General features: G+C 42.8%; 1 protein-coding gene across 2 annotated transcripts in view; it reads left to right on the forward strand.

The window, feature by feature from the left end:
* Window positions 1–4,679: 4,679 nt before the first annotated feature.
* LOC125994376 (rho-related BTB domain-containing protein 2-like) overlaps window positions 4,680–20,803 on the forward strand; it is a 28,718-nt gene continuing 12,594 nt past the window's right edge. For both annotated transcript variants that reach the window (XM_049763691.2, XM_049763693.2), the window contains exon 1: window positions 4,680–6,581. The gene's annotated coding sequence lies outside the window, so the exon portion shown is untranslated. The remainder of the gene's footprint in view (window positions 6,582–20,803) is intronic.

Raw genomic sequence — 20,803 nt, forward strand, 5'->3', positions numbered from 1 at the left:
CCATGAGTGTTTAAAAGAGAGTTATTATTTGTCAAATCAAATATTTCCTGTACCTCTTGTTCTGCACTTTGACACAAAGCAGAGGTCATAATAGCAAATCTCTTTTAACAAATGATTTATGTGCATGACAAACATAAATCATCCCATTGTGACATGACGTCGTTGACTGTATCAGAAGACATCCTCGTCATATCTTTGTGCTCTGCTTGTTTTCAGCACATCTTTCATGCTTGCAACTTGCTGACATCATTGTCAGCACTTGTTGACAAGCACTTGGCGCCTTTTCTCCACCAGAGGCTCCAGATATGAGCCTTGATCTGGTGCACTAATGTGATTATTTAAAAAAAAGAAAAAAAAATCGATCAACATCCTTGTCATTTGAGGACGTTTACCTCGACATACTTTTTGGGGGAAAACAATTCTAATAGAGCGTCCAAGAGTCAAGACATCCTGCAGATATGAACCCATGAGTATAAGATCTTGGAGACATTTCAGCACTCGATTGTTCTTGAAAGGCACCTTTACATTTGTTGTTTTGGTAGTGACCTCTTGAACCCGAAAGTTGCACAATTTGGAACACATAAATGTGTCAGTCGTCACGTCCACATATTTCCTGATACTTCAACTCAGCACGCGTGCAAATTCAAGGCCTGGATAATGATTTGTATTCGTCCTGATTTTTGTTCTTTTAATTTTAGCAAATAGCTTTTTTTTATGCGTGTTTGACCTTTTTGCCCCTCACGATTTCTTCTGTCAAATTCAGTTTGTTAAGAGTCTAATGCTTGTTAAATTCTGAACTGACAGCAGTACATTTGTAAGCTTCTAATGTAATTTTCAAAAAACCACCACGACCGAGGAAAAACAACCAATTAGACCCATTTGTTGCTGATGGGCTGATGTCAATCATTTCCTAGCCATCCTATCAGCCGTAATAATAATAAATAATAAAGGGATAACTCATTCTTGCATTCAACACTTGGCTGTGTTGTTCAGTCCAGCTCAGCTGAACGTGAAGTAAGAGCTTATTGACGTGTTTGGGAGTCATCCCTGTTTGCGTATTACCGCGGACGCTTCCCCTTTTTTGGAGGCAAGCCACACCGCAAAAACACTGGAGAAGACGGCCGCTCCTACAGTCCGTCCTTTGGGGCCGCCATGGTGTCAAGTGGAGGCGAAAGCGATTCACCCTGCTTTGAAAACAAGGCTAGCTTGAGAAGTTCGCCTGGCGGTCAACCGGGCGAACGCGCAGCGGGGCCCACGCGATGTGGGCGTCTCGTTTTCATTTGCATCCAGTCATATCGCCGTATCGTCCGCTTTGCATCCGAGAGCGTGTTAAAAAGTTGTCACGGCTCTCGACCACCACAAGTACACAGCGCTACCTTGACTTACGAATTTCATTCGTTCTTCAAACAAGCTTGGATCGCAAATCCAGCCCCTCCCCCCAAAAAACCAACATAATTCGCTTCTTATCAACACTCATTTAGGACACACATTAGTTAACACATGTAAATAAAGTCGCCAAGGGGCCAGCACAACAGGGGTCGTTTACGAGCATCTAGAAAAGGTCATTTGAGATATTGCGTGCTTTACATTTTGCATATTTGTCCACGGGAGGTCAACTTTTACATACGGTGCGTGCCATCCACTTAACTGTTGACGATCCGTTTGTTGTTGCCACGGTGTGGTTTTGATGACTCCCCTCCCACTTTGATCAACTTTGGCTAATTTGATGTTTCTGTCCTAGCACTTAAATGCACACATTTTATTTGTTAGTCCCATTAGAGAAAGCCAGACCGTTCTTGCTGATAGGTGTCATAAATGTGGACTTTTCATTTATTTACAAAGTCAGCATTTTTTTCTATTTTTTTTTTAACCCCCGGCGTCAACCGGCTGCCGACTTTTAACGTCGCCTTTATTGAACCCACCGAAAGGTCTGGATCGCATTGATGATGCCGGCCGGCCGGCCGGCCAGCCGGCTGTTCTTACTCAGGGTGGAAAATCCCGCTTTTATTAGAGTGCACCTGCAACATGGAGTAATATGCAGAACAAGCGAAAGCTTACATCACTTTTATCCTTGGGGCATTCTAAATTTTTAATTTCATCTTATTTCACTTGCAGATGTTCTAGTTTTAGTCCGCTTTAAAAAAAAAAAAAAATCTAATAGACTTATTTCACTTACTACCATTTTATCCCAAGTCCAAAAAGTTGAGGCTTTGATAGGTCAATAAAAAACAAAAGGCAATGAACTTGCAAAATCCTCCAATGTGGAAAAAGTGAATAATGAGGTTTTTAAAATGAAAATCGCATATCATTTGTAATTTGATGCTTGCAATAACAACTAATTAGCAAATTGTTTTGCATCATTTTGCAAGGGGGCTGAGAACCTTAAGACTGTTCCAGTTTTCTGGTGCAAATCTCGCTGAGCGCTTTTCATCCAGTTAGCCTTTGACAATAAAAAACATGATAATTGCTATTTCAGAAATTTGTATCTTCACATTTTTCAGTTTCCAAAACGTTAGTATAAACCTCAATTGTTTTGCACCGCCTTGTTTTACATTTTGGCATGTGCATGCGTGTGACAAAATGACTGTATGGTTTTTGTCTTGGAGCAAGATTCAGCAGATGTCTAAACGTAGCACGTAAGCATGCTCATTCCTCAACATGACATCAAACAATGTCATGGCTGCTATGTTATGCATGAAGTGTTTTGGTCTAGCTGGATTTCCTCTTATACAATAGTTTTTTGTTTCTAACGAATTTTATTTATTCAGTCATCAAGATGCAAATAATTGCGTGTACCTCAAAATGCTATTTTTAAAACGCGCAACTTGGCGTAGTTTGAAAACAGGCGACTTGCGCCGTTGTGGGTGTGAACAGAGCCGACTAGTTCTGTTGTCATTGAAAGCTGCTCCTATTGGTTTTTTGTAAATCGATGCTGTAATATCCAACATGAATGAAGGGTGCTCTGTCGTTTGGAATTTTTTTTTTACATCAGAATGAATAATCATTTGGTATTATTACTGTATTTGCAAATCTTGTTTTGTCTCTCTCATTTCCATCTAGCCAGTCACATGCTGACATTTGTACGTGATTTGTGATGGTTCCATCCATCCATCCATCCATCCATCCATCCATCCATCCATCCATCCATCCATCCATCCATCCATCCATCCATCCATCCATCCATCCATCCATCCATCCATCCATCCATCCATCCATCCATCCATCCATCCATCCATCCGTGTGCATGTGTGCATTGCACTACCTAGCTAGCCACGTTACCTTCAGCCAGCCATCTGGTTGTAGTTCAGACCCATCTGGTTGTGTCTCTCGAACAGGCATCTCAGGAATACATTTTGGAGTAGTGCCCACATCCGTTCACACGGGCAAGCGTTCACTCACATTTCAGTGATGTCTTAAATGTATGTTTTTATTTGTTGCTGTTGTTATTTTGGGAGGGGCGCTGTCAAAGATGACTTCGGGCATGCCGCGAACGATGTGGTCATTTTCCCCTTGTGTTACATTCGTGAGATGTCATCGGGAATTCAGCTTTTTTGTATTACTTACTGGCTCTCCCAAAAATTTATTGATCACATATAACCACCTATCATATCAATGAACCAGATGTTTTATTCCTAAAAAAAAAAAAGAATCTTGTTCCACGTTCATGCCGTGTCTTACTCGATAGGTCTTCCAGGTTTGACTCTTTGCCTGGCAACTGTGATGTCGTTGACAGTCAACAGCAATTTGCAAAATGGCCGCCCCCCGAGATGAATAAAAACGGGTCAATTTTGCTGCTCTACTCATATTCCGCAAACACAATATTAATCAGAATGGCAAATTTAAACGAGTGGGTGTACGTAAATCAAATTGAAGTATAACTGAACAATGTTTGGGTATTCTCAGGATTGTTTTTCATACCACTAGAGGGCTTTCGTATAGCACTTGGTAGTTTTTGTAATGCTAGTTACTTGGATGGCTAACAGAAAAGCGGAACCGTTGAACCGTCAACAAAAGTAATAAATCAAAATTCAGTACTTACTCCCAATCATTTGAATGAAACCGGTGCGGCACGTATATTTTCACCACGAGTTCTGCTGTTTCATCCTCAGCTACGTACGTATGCCATTGTAAAGATGGTGAAGTCTTGTTGTAAAACACAATATTTGTACTGTTTATAGGCGACTGTATTTCTTACCTGTCTGGCTCGCATAAAATCTGGATGAATTTTGGGAACTTGAGGGATCAGGCCTCGTGAACCGCACTTTTAATCACAAAACACATTTCAAGTGTGTGTGCGTGTTTCACATTGGCATCCATTAATTCAGCCCAGGGAAGTTGTGCTGCATCAGGTTGTGTCACTTCTCTCTGAATCCATTTCCAAGAGTCACCAGCAGCTCATTTGAAGGACTGGAATGGCGACGGACGCCCACGGGCCTGTACTGTACTCATAAAGCTGTACAATATTTCATCAGGCTGTGTGATAAGACCGATGGTGTCACACTTCCATATTGTCAAATGCACTGGCAGTTCAATTTGCATGCTAATACCGTTTCTGATTGAATCTGATATGAGCTGCACAGTGCTAGCCCTCAATTTCTAAAAGTCCTCCCCCCCCCCCCCCCCATAAGGCATTCCGCAGAAACCCCCACCCGCATTGGTTGGCTACCATCCATCTTGCGTGAGCCGAGCAGCGGCTCTCGCTTTCCTGCTCTTTGTCACATGTTGCGTTGACACTGACAAGTGGCTTCAAACTTGCCTATAAAAAAAAAAAAGTGGAAGGACGTTATTTGGCTACAATATAGCAGCACGGTGGCGGCTATTTTCTGTCGCTCCGAACATCTCGAAAAAAAACAAAAACAAACCACAGCTCAGTAGGAATTGAATGCAGATTGGTGAGATAGCCAGCCATGGAAAAAAGCGAACAAAGGAGCCTAATGAACAGCACGATGGCGGCGAAAAGGCATCGGTGTGAAGGCCCTGTGGATGATGGGCTGGTGCCTGTGCGTGCTGGGGGCTGGAAGCGTGCCTGGGCCCAGGAGCTCTCTGGACACTGTGGGATCCTGGCAGTCCGTCCATCCGTCGCCTTGCTGTCAAGCCTCTCATGGGAGCGGCCATGTGGCAGGTCAGGCAGTAGTTATTTGCTTCATGTCAACCCTCTGTCCATATCTCTTTTCCTTTATATAAATATATATATATGCATGTGTGTGTGTGTGTGTGTGTGAGTTATGTTGGCGCTTCCATACAATATATCACAGCAAACAGTAGCAGCACTTCCACATAACCAGCCCACCACTTTCTCCTCAGTCCACTTGTCAACCTCTTCAAGCGGAGTTACATAATCTTAATTCACAGTCCAAGATAAAGATCTTATTGTGTGGAAAAGGAAAGCAATGCAACATCTGTTAGTTTCAGTCAACACTTTTCACTCACTTTTATTTTATGCTTTTCTCATTTAAAGTGACCTTCTGCAGATTCCCGTCTGCCACCTATTCACTGCTCACTGCTGTTTCTTTTGAAGAAAAAAAAACGACATCATTCCATTCACTCTCAGCATGGAGCTATAACCATTTTGTTTATTTTGACAAAGAGCACATGGTTATACGTAATGTATAAAAAACAAATCTAAGTGCAAGTATGTGACTCATCTACGTGGCCAATTAAGATCAGCAGAATCCTCACATATTTTTTTTTAATGTGTATAATGGGCAAGTCTCTTTAAATTCTATTTAATGATGTCATTATTGTATGTTTTTGCATTGTACTAGATTATGGAACTATTATTAAAACACACAACAGCTTTGTAGTTTTGAAGGGGAAGTAACGGATTAATGGCATTCCCATTCATTCCAATGGGGAAACATGATTTGAGATACAAAAGTTTCTAATTACTTAGTGCTAATGTACCCAATATGTACTCATTTGTATTTAGGTCTCAGCCAAATGTTTGTTGAAGCCAGCTCGGAACAAATATTATGATGTTTTAAAAATGGCCCAGCGAAAACCTGGTCAGCGACTATTAGCTGTTGCGAAAACATCCTCCGCAAGATATCAAAGTTGCCGTGCATTTTCCATCAATCCATCAAGAACTTAATAAAAGTGTGCGCGAGCGGGGAGTACAAACAAGGCTCGTCCGGGGTCATGCTACTTTTCCTCTTGTTCACAGGATATTAAATTAGCACACAAATGGGAAATGGAGCAAAGGCAAGGTTATTTTTACTTTCCTCACTTGTCACCGGAACCACACCCACACGAAGCGGCGACAGCTGTTGCCTCATTTCAGGAAGTACGTCTACATCCTACGCAAATCAATACCATTTGGCTGCTTCTCTTATTTTGATACAATATTGACCAATTTTGAAAATAGTTTGGAGGGGGAAAAAAAAAAACCACTCAAATTGTCTGAGAAGTGAGAGACTCCGCCTATTTCCTTGTTTTGTGGAAGCGAGCGGCCCGGCCCGGCATAATTGGCACCTGTCTGTTTTTAGACTTCAATGAGTGAAAATTGTGGCCTTGGATACATTGAAGTCGCTTTTGTCCAAATGGATCAAAAGAAGGAAGAGGCGTTACACATTAGGAGCCAGGTGAGTGCGCGCAGATTGTTTTTTTTGTTGGATTTATTGGATTTTTGAAAAAGATGAGGATGAAGTTGTCAGTTCTTTTTGAAACCTTAGGCCTACTCTGTTCGTGTATTTTGAATTCATTGTTTTAGGTGCTACTTGGAGTAAAAAGGTTTTCTTGATATAATTGGATCAGCAAAGTGAAAATAATATTTGCAATGTCTTGGGATTTGAAAGTCAATTCATATGGTATTTTATGATTTATGATAATTGTTTTTATTCATCTTTCTCGATCTGTACAATCACTTTGTATTTTGTGCACTGGTCTGAGTTCCCAAGGGTGTTTCAAGAAGGAAATAAATCCTGCCCGGTCATGATTAGTCAACTGCACTGCTTGGAGATGGATCACGTTGCCGTCAGACATAATACATGAAGCACATGGGCGTCATCAGGCTTTGGCATATTTTCAGATGATCTTTAAATCACTTTGAAGGACATATTTTGGAAAGTTTCCCCGTCCGCTTTATGAGTGCTGAGCCTGGACGACATGGTGATTTCCCCCCGCTGAAATAAATAAATGGCACTTTTGCTCCAGTGCCTTTGCAGAAGCGCCGGCCGCCGCCACAATGCAAACCGCATGGAACGCTCGCACTGAGAGGAAACAAGAGGGGTCCTTGTAACCTTTCTTGTGTGAACATTCCTGGCAAATCCACGTCCCTCGCTGAGACATTTTCATTTTCAGCTACCCGGCTGGGGAGCTCTTGCAAAGCCATGACACATCAACTGGCAGACAAACAGGCAAAAAAAAAAAAAAAAAAAAAATGCTGCACATGCTGGCCAAGCTCACATCCTCCAGTAGTCACAAACGCTGCGTCATACAGGGAGATGCTGCTCATATTTGGCCCCTCCCCCTTTTGAGCTATGTCCAACCAAAATATTAGAAACAGCTCTCCGTAAGATGCCGTGCGGTTTTACACCACCACCAAGGGCTGAACAATTCATCAAATGACACCGCAACGTAGCACAATGTCATTTTCAAATCGCTAAGGCTGCAAAAAATGTTAGAAATAAATAAGTTGAGTGCCGTCCGTTTGTGAAAGATCAAATGTTGAATTGATGTCGTCGTGGATTCTTGCAGTATTGTTGTAATCTCATTTCAAGCAAACTGGGGAGAATTTTGTGAAGTTGAGCAAATTGGTTTTTTTTTGGGGCGGGGGGGATTGCAATTTCCATTCATTTCGTTTGGCCATGATGATTTGAGGTGAGACTATTTTTGAGTTTCGACCTTGATCGTGAAAAGCAAAGGGAATAAAAAGTCACCAATGAAGTGATGTGATTTTTTTTTTTTTTTTTCCACCACTGCACATTAACTGAGAAGGACGTGTCACAATTCAAGGAGTTGTAAATTGAAAACTTCACTGTTTAGAGACACAGGTTTTATGTGGAAAATCAGGTGTGTGTGTGTGTGTCTGTGTGCGCGTGCGCGCGTGTGTATTTGTGTGCGCTCTGATAGACATCCAACAACACTGGTGGTGACTTTGTTGGAGGTGAATATTTTCCATTAAGAAATTCATGAGCTTGTAAACAGCTCGGGTCCTGGGAAGCATGGTTCCATCTGGGATGATAACCAGCCCGTTTGCATTTTGTTTTCATCGACAAGTCGACCTTGTCTGGCAAGAACAGCTCCCGGCTTGTAAGTTACTCACGAGCTAAATGAACTCCTGCTTGCAATATTTGGAATACTTGAACCCCGTAACACTCCGAGCCCGATGCCAACCCCCCCCCCCTTTATCCAACATTCCTTTTTCTAGAGTGCTTTGTGCTCATTAGTGTCACGGCTGGGCGGGAGTGTACTTGAGGAGAGAGGTGGCTGGACCGACAGACGGACGGATGGATGGATATTTGGATGGATGAATGGGTGGGTTGATTGGATGGATACTTGGATGGATGAATGGGTGGGTTGATTGGATGGATGGATGGATGGATGGATGGATGGATGGATGGATGGGTGGATGGGTGGATGGGTGGTTGGGTGGTTGGGTGGTTGGGTGGGTTGATTGGATGGACGGGCGGACAGATGATGGGTTGATTGGACTGACGGACGGACAGTCAGTCTTTTCAAACGTATTTGATTTCACTGACTTTAAGTTCAAATCGACGCCATCTTTCTACATTTGCATGACCCAATGCTAGCGTTTAAATTGGGACAAGAGAGGGAACAGGAAGGCGCTTGCAGAATGAGACTCGACGTTGCTGGAATAAATAAGTGCAGTGCATATCTGTTGCCAGCACGAGAACAGTATGTACTGTTTAAGTAATTGTCCGGCCAACTTGGCATCTGTTTGTTGCAGAGAATAGTTGCCTGTAATTTATTTCAGCACATTGTACAGAGCAGCTGGACCATTTCTTATGTCACAGTAAGCAATATCTGGAACATTTCTGCTTCTGCTTCTCTGCTTAGCATCTCATTTTATGTCTTTGCCATCAGCGATATTCCTTTGTGGAAAGAAACGCCAAACACACTTTTGGAGTTCATTTGTTAAATACACATCACGGTGAACATTTGCACAAGTGTTAATACTCTTCTCTGTCATGTCAAATTTATACGACATTTATTTTGATCTTGCGGGGACTTTAACATATTGATTTTGCATTGATTAGCTTCCTTTTTTTTTTTTTCCTCCCGTGTATGCCAATTTGGAAAACGTGACTTTCAACACAGTGTGTGCAGACATAAAGGTTAAAAGGCAGGTGCGCATGCACGGGCCTGTGCGCGAGTCCAACATGACTCACGGCAAAGTCACTCGATGGCAGCTTTACGGCGCATGTTTGTAAACTTTAAAGGGCCACCTATGAGCAAGCACACAGCTGCCATTGTGCCCAGCACGTGTGAGAGCTGAGTCACATCTTTTTTACACCGTTGGCCCATTGTGACTGACAAACCGTAACCCTCCTGGCGTTATTTATTATTTTGTTTTCCCCCCCCCCCCTTTTCGAATTCCACGCAAGTGTGCATCAGAGCTAACAAAAGAAGCTCATGATAATATAGTCATGATCTGGCTGGCAAACAAGTCTACATTGCAGAGTAATTACTTATCCCTGTGAATATTTTTATGTTTTATTTTCTTTCTGAGTTTTAATAGCTTTAATTGGGTGCAAAAGTCTGGCAATCATTTTCTGTTCCCCCCATCGCTATGTGTGGTGCCAGAGGTTTTTAAAGTTAACCTTCCTGGAAAGCATCAGCTATTCTTCTGAATTTGAGGCCCGCTGTTATTCATTGCGCTGCGTCGTATGCACTTAATTTGTGCACTCTGGAAAGTATTAAGATCAAAACTAAAGATGGGTGTCGAAAAAGGAACAGTAGAGAAAGGCCCGGTCGGAGCAAACGTGGGGGTCGGTCGGTCGGTCGGTCGGTCGGTCGGGGGCAGCACTTTTTGCAGAAATCCCCTTTGTCACTCAAGAAGAGTTACGTTGTTGCGCTACGTGATTGGAAGACTGGCCGGTCCACTTTTTCTTTTTTGTATCCAACTAAAACTGCACCTACCTGCATAATTGAAAGCTCTTTCTGCAACACCCAAACGAAGCATCCCATAAAAAAAATATATTTGCTTAAAAGCACACCAAAATATGCTTAAACTAGTCATGGGATTGGATTTCCACAAAATGCAAATCTGTTGAAATGCGAATGCTGGTTGGAAAGGCTGGTTAGAATTTTGAAAATGTCCCCAAAAAATGTAACCTTTTTTAAGGAATGTTTTTGTGTTGTTGTTTTTTTGGGGGGCAAATAAATTGCCAAATGCAGTACCACTGCTGTCAGTCAACAGCGGTGATGTTGGACTTGACTTATTTTTGGTGAAACTTTCCTATGTTCTGAATGCTAATTACAAAAATACAAAGAAATGGTTAAAACAAACTTTTTCTGGTGAAAGAAGAGAATCTACTCTTCCCTTTAGCTCAGTTCTTAGATTGTCACACAATATTTGGTGGGTCTTGAAAGCTCCGTCAAAAATCTTGTAAAATGTTTGGCAAGACGGAGAACTGGTTTGAAAACGGCTGGCCGTGAATAAGGTTGGCTTTTTCACAGAAATATGAAGGACATTTTCAGAGAATGAAGTCAAAGGTCCAAAAAATTTCCTGGATGCTCACCTTATCCTGTTCTCCATCATTTAGAAGCGGAACAGAAAAATCTTTAATGGCTTCTTTCCTGGCTCATGTTATTTATTTTATTTTTTTGCATAAACTTTCACCAACAAACAAATGCAGAGTAAAGCACTTTTTATTTTTTTGTGTCTTAATCTTTCCAAGGCATTTTGGACAATTGAATTTTACAACTATGTCGAAACTATTCTGAGAAGGCCCTTTTCCTGTTTCAGCATGACTCAAAATCAGGCTTGACTGCGTTTAGGGTGGATGAATGGAAAGGAAACGCAGGAGTTGTATCTACATCTAGTACAGCTTGAACCCTGAATTTTTCCCATTTTGAGCCAGTGGTGAGGCCCCGAAACCATCTTGGACTGGGAATGCTATGACCTCAGATGTCCCCGTTGAATCAAATGGTACATTGGTGAACCTCTGGCCAACTCCGACCGACTCCTTAATAGCTATTATTTACAACTCGAAGGGGAAGTCGGGAACCTTCCTGCGCACTTGACCTCATTTCCTCCCTCCCGTTGCCATAACCGTATTGTTTATCCTGTGTTTTTTCCTCAACGTTGCCTGTTCACACGTGCGTTCACGTAAGCATGCGGAGGCGCCTCTCCAGGATGCCGTCTATCCATCACAAACACTTCAAACGATTTTTGCTCCCTCTATCCCGAACGACGCCTTCCATTTCATTCGGCCGTTGTTTGGAAAACAGTTCAATCCTCACTTAGTCATTCGGGGACTCGTCAGCAGCATCGCAGAGTCTTCCCAGCATGCGCAGCTGCTTGTTGGAAACATAATCTTTGTACACATAAGGTTAGCCGTGTCCCGTGTTTACTCAACGCTGAAAAGCCAAGCGGTCGGGGTCCCCGGTGGCTCCGAGGTCGTTTAAAGGGCGGAGGATTCCCTCGTAGATGAAGGATAACAAAGGGCCAAATGGAGAGGTGCGGAGGAGGGAGAAACATGAGAAGACAGTGCAACATTTTGTCTTCGGAAATGATCTCCGCTCCGGATCGGAAAACCGCAAACTCCCGAGACGGATAATAGCAGACATTGTATCCGTCGGAGCATCACTGTGCGAAGTTTGCGTGTCCATTGTTGAGCTTTTCTCTGGCTTTTCTCGTTTCCTCCCGAGATGATTAGGAGAAGTGAACTTGAAATTGCCAAAAGAAGTCAATACGGTCGTTTGGTTATGGATTATTCAAAATGACTGGTTGGATAGATGAATGATTCTCTATGGAATACAAATATTTCAAACAATCATGTTCTGGTTGTTGTTGTCGTTTTTTTATCCCAGACAGTGTTTTGTGCTTTCAATCAGCGGACCTATTTTGGCAGTCTCCTTTCGCCTTTGTCAGAGTGGAGAAAGAATGAACAGAATCAATACATTGCTCAGGGTAGTCGTTCAAATCAGAAGAGCCCCGCCCCTTTTTTTTGTTTTTCTCCACCTTTTCAGCTCCAAAAAAGTCCAGCACACTCTCGGTCCCTTTTCAGTATAACACATAACGCTTTTGATTGCCCATAAGATTCTTAATTGTTTCAGTTTTTATTGTGTTTACTTTTATGTTGATTTATTGCCTGAACCGTCTTTGTTTTTATATCCGATTTTGACATTGTGCGCAGCTGCGGTTGTTTTTAAAGGGCTCTGTAAATAAAGTTGACTTGATGAGAAAAGTCATTTGAGTGCGGTTTGATGCGCAGCATTCAGAGCTTGACAGGATGAAAACGTGGGAGCAACACAGCACGTTTACTTTATCTTGGTCAATCGTTGCTTCCAAGAAAACCACAATGAGTTATTTGTGGGGGAAACATCCTTCCCCCCGTCGCTGCTTTGTGACTCAACATGAATGAGGTGGAAGCAGTACAAAGCAAAGGGGAATGGTGCTTTCCGCCGGGTTATGAGCGCAAAACCTCTTGTTGAGTCACAGATACGTTTCCAAACCAAACAGCGCTCCGACTCCAATTACGTCCGAAAAACCCACCGCGACAAACGAGTTTCCGAACCCCCCCCCCTCCAGAATGTGAACATTCTCTGACACACCTTGCGGCAGCTTCACATCAACACCTCACATTCAGAAGCGATCGTCACGTCGGAATGACTCCTTCTGAATCGGTGGACTTGGGAATCGTCGCGTCGGAATGACTGGAGCTCCTTCTGAATCGGGAATGTCGCTCCACCTTGTGTTCGTTTAACATCAACAACATCCTTTGTGATAGCCCGGCAGCCCAGTGCTTTGCTTGGCATCATCTGGCGCTCGGGGAGGAGATATTTTTAGGCCGTCCTGTATGAATTAGCCTGTGTTCAGTGTTCTCTCTGTGGGGCAGTTGAGATCTACCTGATTCTGGGGATGCCATTAGCCCTTCTAATAAAGGCCAGATTGTGGGAATGCTGGCCTGTGGCTTGCTGACAGACGCTCCCACCATGCAGCGGCGCTGGACACAGGCTGCTTCATTTTCCTATCCGCCAGAGAGACGCTATCAGCTGCTCGGCTACCGCAGACGCTTTAGCTTGTCTTCTTTTTTCCCATGGGGAATTTAAAAGCCTCTCGTCTTATGATAGGAGATTCGTTGACTCCGTGGCCATTCACAGAATGAATGGCGCGATGACAACAAAAAAAGTACAAGTTGAGATAGAAAGCGTTTTAAGTCTCATGAATGAGGACAGTCTTATGTGGTTTATCTCCAAGGTCTTAGGGGCTTTTACACAAGATGCTATTTAAGTCAAACAGATAAAAGCTGAGCCGTTGTTGTGTTTTGGACGGCTCTTTTCAAAACGTATCGCCACCATCTCAACATTAAGGCCCACCGCACACCGAGCGGGGTTTCGCAGCTCGTTTTCGTGCTAGTTTGGTTGAGATTGAAAATTGGAATCACCGGTGACGATGTAACGGCTTCATTGGCTTACATCCTGGACTGGTAGCTCCAATTGCAGGACAGATCAGACCAATCAGGACCAATCAGACTCAAATATCACTGAGTGGGAACTGAACCAACCAAAGTCAAGTGAGGAAACCAAGGCCTCTGTGAAAGTAGTCAAATGTTTTCGGATATGACCGGCCAGATAAGAGACAACGCAACGAGATAAGATATTTTCACAGGATTGTTTCCATATAAAGGAGCTCTCAACTTTGATTGCCAAACGACAAGGGAAGAGTATACGTAGTGTTTCGGCTTTGATCAGATCCGATCTGTGTGTTTGAAAATGCTCAATTGTGTCATCTCCATTTCGTCACCTCTTTCTTTCCTGTCTTCTCATCTAAAACATGCTGACACTGGCAGTGTGTGGATTTAATCCAGACAAGCTCCTCGAGGTCTGAGCATTATCTCGCACATGAATTTTCAGATGTTCTCATGGCTCCGAATTCCGCGCTAAGAAGTCGAAGCTTATCCTGAGGAGACTTTTTCAGTCAAGCTTCTCCTGCTTAATTTGTTTGAAGTTACTTAGGTGCCAGAACGTCCTTCACAGTAAAGTTGACCCATTGCGCAGCTGCTGTTGTTTAATATTCTTAATAAATCAAGTTTTCTCTTCGAACGGCGCTGGCATGTTGGAATGGATTCCATTTGGAATGTTCAAAGAAACAGTCGCATTTTCCATCATGCCGCTTTGAAGCCATCGAAGCGTCCGGTCTATGTAGAGAAACTTGGTCTGAAGCCCGAGTGATTTGTTATGAACGTTGTGTTCGCTGTTGTTTAAACACCATGGAGGGAATCAACCACACTTTTCAAAGCTAATTGGCACCAGTAGCTGTATGACTTAGTGACTTTTACGGGGTCTCCCAAGAGAGAGAACGAACGAGCGAGGGAGGGAAAGTGGCCATTCACTGGATGATGTCAAGAAGAAATGGACTGCTGCTATAACTACAGCTGATGTGTTTTTGCCCGTCCACTCGCAGTAGCACAATAAATCAGATTTTCAAGTTGAAGATATTCCTCTCAGGATTAGGAATGAGCTTCACCACAATGCGCTGCCATGTCCCCAAAGATGAAAACACTTGAGCGTGTTGTTGTTACCACAACATCACATCATCGGATGGTTAGCTCCTCCAAATGGTTTTGCAAATTCATCCGGGAAATGAAATTTTGTTGACAAAAGGTCCAATATGGTAGACATCTCCTTGTGTTTTTCTTGCTTTGAGTAAATAAGAGCAATTGTAACTCTTTTGCTGTGTCCCTTGAGGGCTACACATAATTGGCTTCAGTGTTGTTGTTTTTTACTTTGCTTTGATTCGATTTAACTTGGTTTCAGGTTTCGTCACGTTTTCCTGTGTTCCGGGTTCATGTCGTGTTTGCTTGTTTTGGATTTGATCTCCACCTGTTCTCATCAACGCTGTTCCTTGCGTCTGCCTATCAGCTTCAGCCACTCGTGTCTTGCTAGTTTGCTTATTTAGTTTCTGCTTTTCGTTGGGACTTATTGGTCCATTGCTGTGGTTGGTTGTCTGGTCCCTGTAGACATGTCACTTGGTTTTTGGGGGCGGGGCTTGGCTGAGTTACGGTTTGTACTCTTATGCACACCTTACTTGCCTTTATTAGTGTGAAGGCGAAAATTCCAATTTCCGTTTTCGCAAAATTCGCCAATTTCGGGCAAATTATTCATTCTTAATGGCACGTTCAACATTTCACATTTACGTCGTTCCAGTTTGAAATTGAACCTAATCAATGAGAGGAATGAAATGAAAAGTCTTCTACACGTGGCAAAATTGTGTTGATGGAAAAATCATCACATTGGAGCTGAAGCAAAGTCGTTGACCGCGGCTGCACAAGCGCAAAATGTCGTCTAAGATTTAGATGCTTTGCCTCACTGGAAAAATGAGTTCATGTTGGAAGACGAGCATTGATCGGTCCTAGCAGTAAACAAAAGAGTCAACAAATATTTGGGGAAAAGCTGTTGCCTGGTTTACTGAAAAACGCTGTGGCTTGAATTCAAATTGAAAGCTTCTTCTTGTTGAGTGGAAAACTTTGAGGTTTTACTTTTAATACTCAAGTCAATCGGCTGAACGAATAATCACGCCCAGGTATACGAAAAAAAGATCATGTCAGGCACACATGTAATCTGTACAATAGCCACAGAATCTGGATATTTTAAAACGTAGCATTGGTGGTCCAGAAAATGGACAAATGGATATCATTAACCACGATGAAAAAATATTGTAGGTATGTCCTACAATAATTGTGCGGTGATGGCTCCCAGTCCCAAGACGTCTGCATACGCAGGCTGAGACCCAAAAATCTGGAACGATATTTTTGGGCTCCACTGAGTTTTGCAATGAACAATGTCTAGGTACTATTAAACTAATTTCATCCGTGAAAACATTGAATAAGTACATCTGGCAGCGAGTTATTTGTGTGTCCTGCATGAAGCCCGCTGTGAATAATAACAATATTACCTTCTTCAATTTTGTCCAATTACATGGCACAAAGTAAAAGGTCCTTCATCTAAATGTGGTTGTCTTTGGCTTTGCTGGACATGCTTTGGCAGAACAAACTGTAATAGTTTGTTTTACGAATACTTTTTCAGGTCCCGGTGTCTTGACAGCAGAGCGTAGCGAGCGCCATGTGTGGGTAGAGAAGGGCAAGTGTTAGAACAGGGGCAGCCGTCTGAATGGCTTTCTGGAAGCACAAGAACCTGTCAATCCACTCTGTGAGAAGAACAAATGAGATCCAATACAAAAATAATAATGTGATTTTTTAATTTTATTTTTCTTGAGGTCGAAATAACCATCGGTCATTGAGACAACACAACCATATCGTGTTGAAAATATTTCCGCCAATAACGTGTAAACGTGTGGGCGTCTCTTACGCTTTGATAGTCCGATGCACCTGAGCGCTCCTTCCGTCTGCGAGACCCCATCTGTCTCCAGTTTGTCCCCCCTCACCGGGGCAGCCCACCCTGCGCCTGCCTCCGCTCGGCATGCCAACAAGTCCGGATCTCGCCTGGGAGGAAGTGCAATGTTTTCACTGGGAAGTTCGGGATTAGCGGACCATTGCGGGATTTTCATTCCATCTCTTGGTAACTGCTCTCAAGAAAGGAAGCCCCGCCCCCTCCTTTTTTTCTTACATAAGTCAGCAAGGGCCTGTGCGGATTCATGAGCTTCATCCCCCACCAAAAAATAAACCTGATTATGTCCAAATTACAGAACAGTATACACGGCTAGTGACGGCACAAACTGTCACATAAATGTTGACCTTTACATTTGGAATGTTTTTACACTTTTTGATTGAACTAAAGGTCGAAGTATTCACATAGAGAGATAACTAGGTAATTTAAACCATTTTGAGATATCTAGGGCAGACTCTTTTCTGACCATAAGTACACAAAAATGTATAGATTACTATCATGTATAAGGAAAAGGAGTAGTCCTCGGATAGAACCCTGTGGTACTCCACAAGTGCGCCACGGTCTGATGACTATCCATTTATGCACACAAAGCGTAAATATAATTTGTAAACCACATATTTTGCAGTTCCGGATAACTTCATTGAGTTTTGAAGGCTTCAGATTGAAATAAATACATTTACAGTAAAGAAAATCCGAGAGCAAATTCATTCCCGTTGACTTTGTTAACCAATTAAATGTACTGTTCTTATGTGACCCGCTATTATGATGATGTTTATGGTTCGGTGCCTAGTGTGGTAAGGTAACAAATCAGCAAGGAGGAAGTCAATCAGCGGCCCAAGCGGGGTGGGGGGGGGGCAGAACAATACGCTTGTGACACCAAGCCAAGTGGGGAAAGTGGGAGTCAACACGGTGAAACTTTCCAAGGGAATGTGGACCTGTCTGTGCATGTGCATGCACGTGTACCCATGGCGTGCGGCCTTTTATTTGCATGTGTGTGTGTGTGTGTGTGTCTGTGTGTGGAGGAGGGAACTTGACTTGTGTATATTGCACCTGGCTGTGCTAGTTGTGCGTCAACGGCGGTGAGTCGCAGTCGCGCTGCTCCGAGTTGTGCTAACCTTTCAGACAAAAGGCCGTGACGCTCGTGGGCTTCTGCTAATCCTGTGACGAAAGCGTTTTGAATGTCACGTATTCTTCTGGCCGCTGTCAAAATCTGATTTAAAAGTGTGCTTGACTCACGTCGCTTGGACAACCGCTGAGCAAGGCTGAGGTGACAAAGCATTTTGCTCAATAGGAATATTGACGCACGCATTATTTCAGTCGCACAAATACTACGGTACTGTCGAATTTACCATTTAAACTATGTCCAAATAAAATTAAAATAAATAGTATAATAAATAATAATAATAAATCAAATAAATACACTGTCTCAACTTATCACAGGGGTGGTCCGAAATGTAACTCTTGTGATAAACAACAAATCATAATTAAACAGCAGTCCAAAGACCAGGACCTGGTTTGGCTAAAAGGCTAGGCTAACTGTTTGTCTGCGTTCCTTGCCTCTTTTTTTCAGATGTCAGAATCTGACCCAGCATGTCTTAAGACTGATTTCTATAATAATAATAATGATAATATATATTGCACAGCTCCCCTGGAGAAAACTCCAACAACCGCCGCCGCCAAGTTCAAAATATTCTGGGAAAATATACCTCAAAAATCTAATAAAAGGTTCCGAAGAATCTAAAGGATGAGCTCCCCGAGTGTATTTTGTATTTTCTTTGGTATTTTGTGTTTTATGTGACGTTACCGCAGAAGGTACCGTAGGCGGGGAAACAGAAACGTGGGATGGTAATTATTCAACCAGAAATGAAAAATGATAGCGACACAAAAACGATTTGGTCGCTCCGTTAACTCGCTGTTCCTAAAAAACAAATAAGGAAAGATGTTAACATTTGAAAATGATACGCTCCCTTGCACTGAAAAACATATGTTGCACAATAAACAATGTTTTACGCGTTGAGCATATTTTTCAAATGTGACTTTTCGGTTAGCCAAATGCCCACAAAATAGCACAATTTGGAGGTTTCGGCACCAAAAAATTCCAACAAAATACTCACCAAAGGATTTCCAAGTGTTTTTCGCTCGTATTTTGTGTTTTTATGTGATACTGCCGCAGAGACACGAGTACAGTTTGCGTTATGGCGTATTTTTGACATATGACATCAGGCACAAATAAACAAAAAATGTATTCTTCTACTATGGCGAAAATTAACACGCAATGAATTGACCTACTGTTAATTAAAAATCTGTGTGCCTGAAACATTTTCTTTAAATCTGTTTCCATTGTCTGATGAAATCTTGCTCTTCTTTTTAGTCTATGAAAGCGTCACTTGGTGACTCATCAAAACGTTTGCGAAAAGAACAATTTCAACAATATCAACAATCTGGCCGTGTATCCAGCTCCACCCTGCAGCTTCACAGGAATGCCCCGAGCAAGACTCCATCAGATGCCAAGCTGACAGAGCGTGCAAACTCCACATGATACTATATCAAGATTTGATTTTTAAGCATTTACGCAGCCGCCGCCGCCACGTCGCTGACATCATCCGATTTGCTCCATCAACACTGGCAACAACAGAAATCCTACACCTGGTGGAGCCCACCCTTTCAAGCCGTCTTTCATGTGGAGATTTTGGGCTGGAGGCGATAAAATTGCTGCAGGGTGACAGCACAAAAGAGCCTTTTAACAGACCACATAAGTGATGTGCGAGGAAATGCCGGCCGGGCGGCCAAAGATGCCTTTGTCGTATCATGCGCCGACGGTTTCGAGGTTCTCCGCTGGAAAGTGTCCAAATGAAGGAAGGATGAGTCACGGCAGCCTGTAGGTGATCAAGACGTTAGAGAATTGTCGGGAACACGATATCCATAGGAACCACAACCTCTGAGGTCAACGGTCCTGTCTGCTTTTTAAATCCTAACTGCAAAAAAAAAAAAAAAAAAAAATCCCGAGGGTGAATCACTGGTTGTTATTTAGGCCCCCTGGAATGATGAATGAACAAAAGATATTTGCCTAGCAAACTATATAACAGACATTTGAAGTCACGTGAGCTATTAAATGAATTCTAAGAATGTGCCTGACCCAGTCCAGATGACGCCCACCCAGAGTCACCTTCCTTCTGTACTGTACGCAGCTGCGGCGGTGACGTGCGGGCGGGCCAAAGACAATGGCTCTCGTGAGCCAATGCGCCACTTTTGCTTGGCATGCGATAAAAAAAACAAAAAAATGCCATTTTTGAAATAAGACCCTCAGGATATCTTGTGGTCAACCAGCGAGGAACAGATATGTCTATCCAAAAGGAGACCCTCATAGCTGGTTGGAGTTCTTTGCAAGAAAATGGGTGACTCCTGTTATCACCAGGAAAGTTTTTGAAATTTTGTAACAGTTACAAACAATTGAACGGCTTGACGTGCGCAAGGCGAGTACGCACATGCATTTGCGCTACGTGTGTCATGCGCTACATTGAAAGCAGCCGGCGTTGCGACGGCGAGGTGAAAAGTTAGCGGCTGCCCGGCGGCCTCCGGCGGCCTCCGGCGGCCTCCGGCTACACAATGAAGACATCCTTGGAGATGGTCTTTGTTTACTGTCCGGTTGTCAGGGAGTCCTCCCAAGTCAGGCAATAAGGAAAGAGATTATTTGCTTTGGCGCTGGAAGAAGGATCTAATCAGATAACTGTGACATGTGAAAACACAAGCATCCAATTCTCTCCATATCTGCGTCAGTTTCTGCTCACCTTTGCCTCTCTGACCTCGGGGAGGCTTTCTCAGGTTGTGAAGCATTTCCTACGAGCTTGTTCTCATCGCAGTTCGGTCGAGGAATAATGCATTGTTGTATTAGGAGAGATCGGACAAGTGAGGATTCATTAGCGCTGGAGTCCTCCGTCAGAAGATCATCAAATAGCTGCAGCTCGGGTCCGACCAGATGAACGAAATTTGAACGTATTTCAAAGACTATAAGATATATTTTAAAATACCTCTGTGTAAATATAATTCTATACAAAATATTTCAGGGGTAAGATGAGAACTTCCCCTCAGTTCCTAATGCGTATTTTTGCATTTTCTGCATTTTTTTGGGGGGGGGTATTTTTCACAATTCCTTGTGGGATTTATTTTGGACATACATGACAATCAATAGCAATAAAAAGTTATTTATAACATTATTTATTTTATTTATTAATATTTATTTTCTTTGTATTTTCAGTTGTCACCTTCA

The sequence above is a fragment of the Syngnathus scovelli genome, chromosome 3 (genome assembly GCF_024217435.2).
Source record: "Syngnathus scovelli strain Florida chromosome 3, RoL_Ssco_1.2, whole genome shotgun sequence".
NCBI lineage: Eukaryota > Metazoa > Chordata > Actinopteri > Syngnathiformes > Syngnathidae > Syngnathus > Syngnathus scovelli.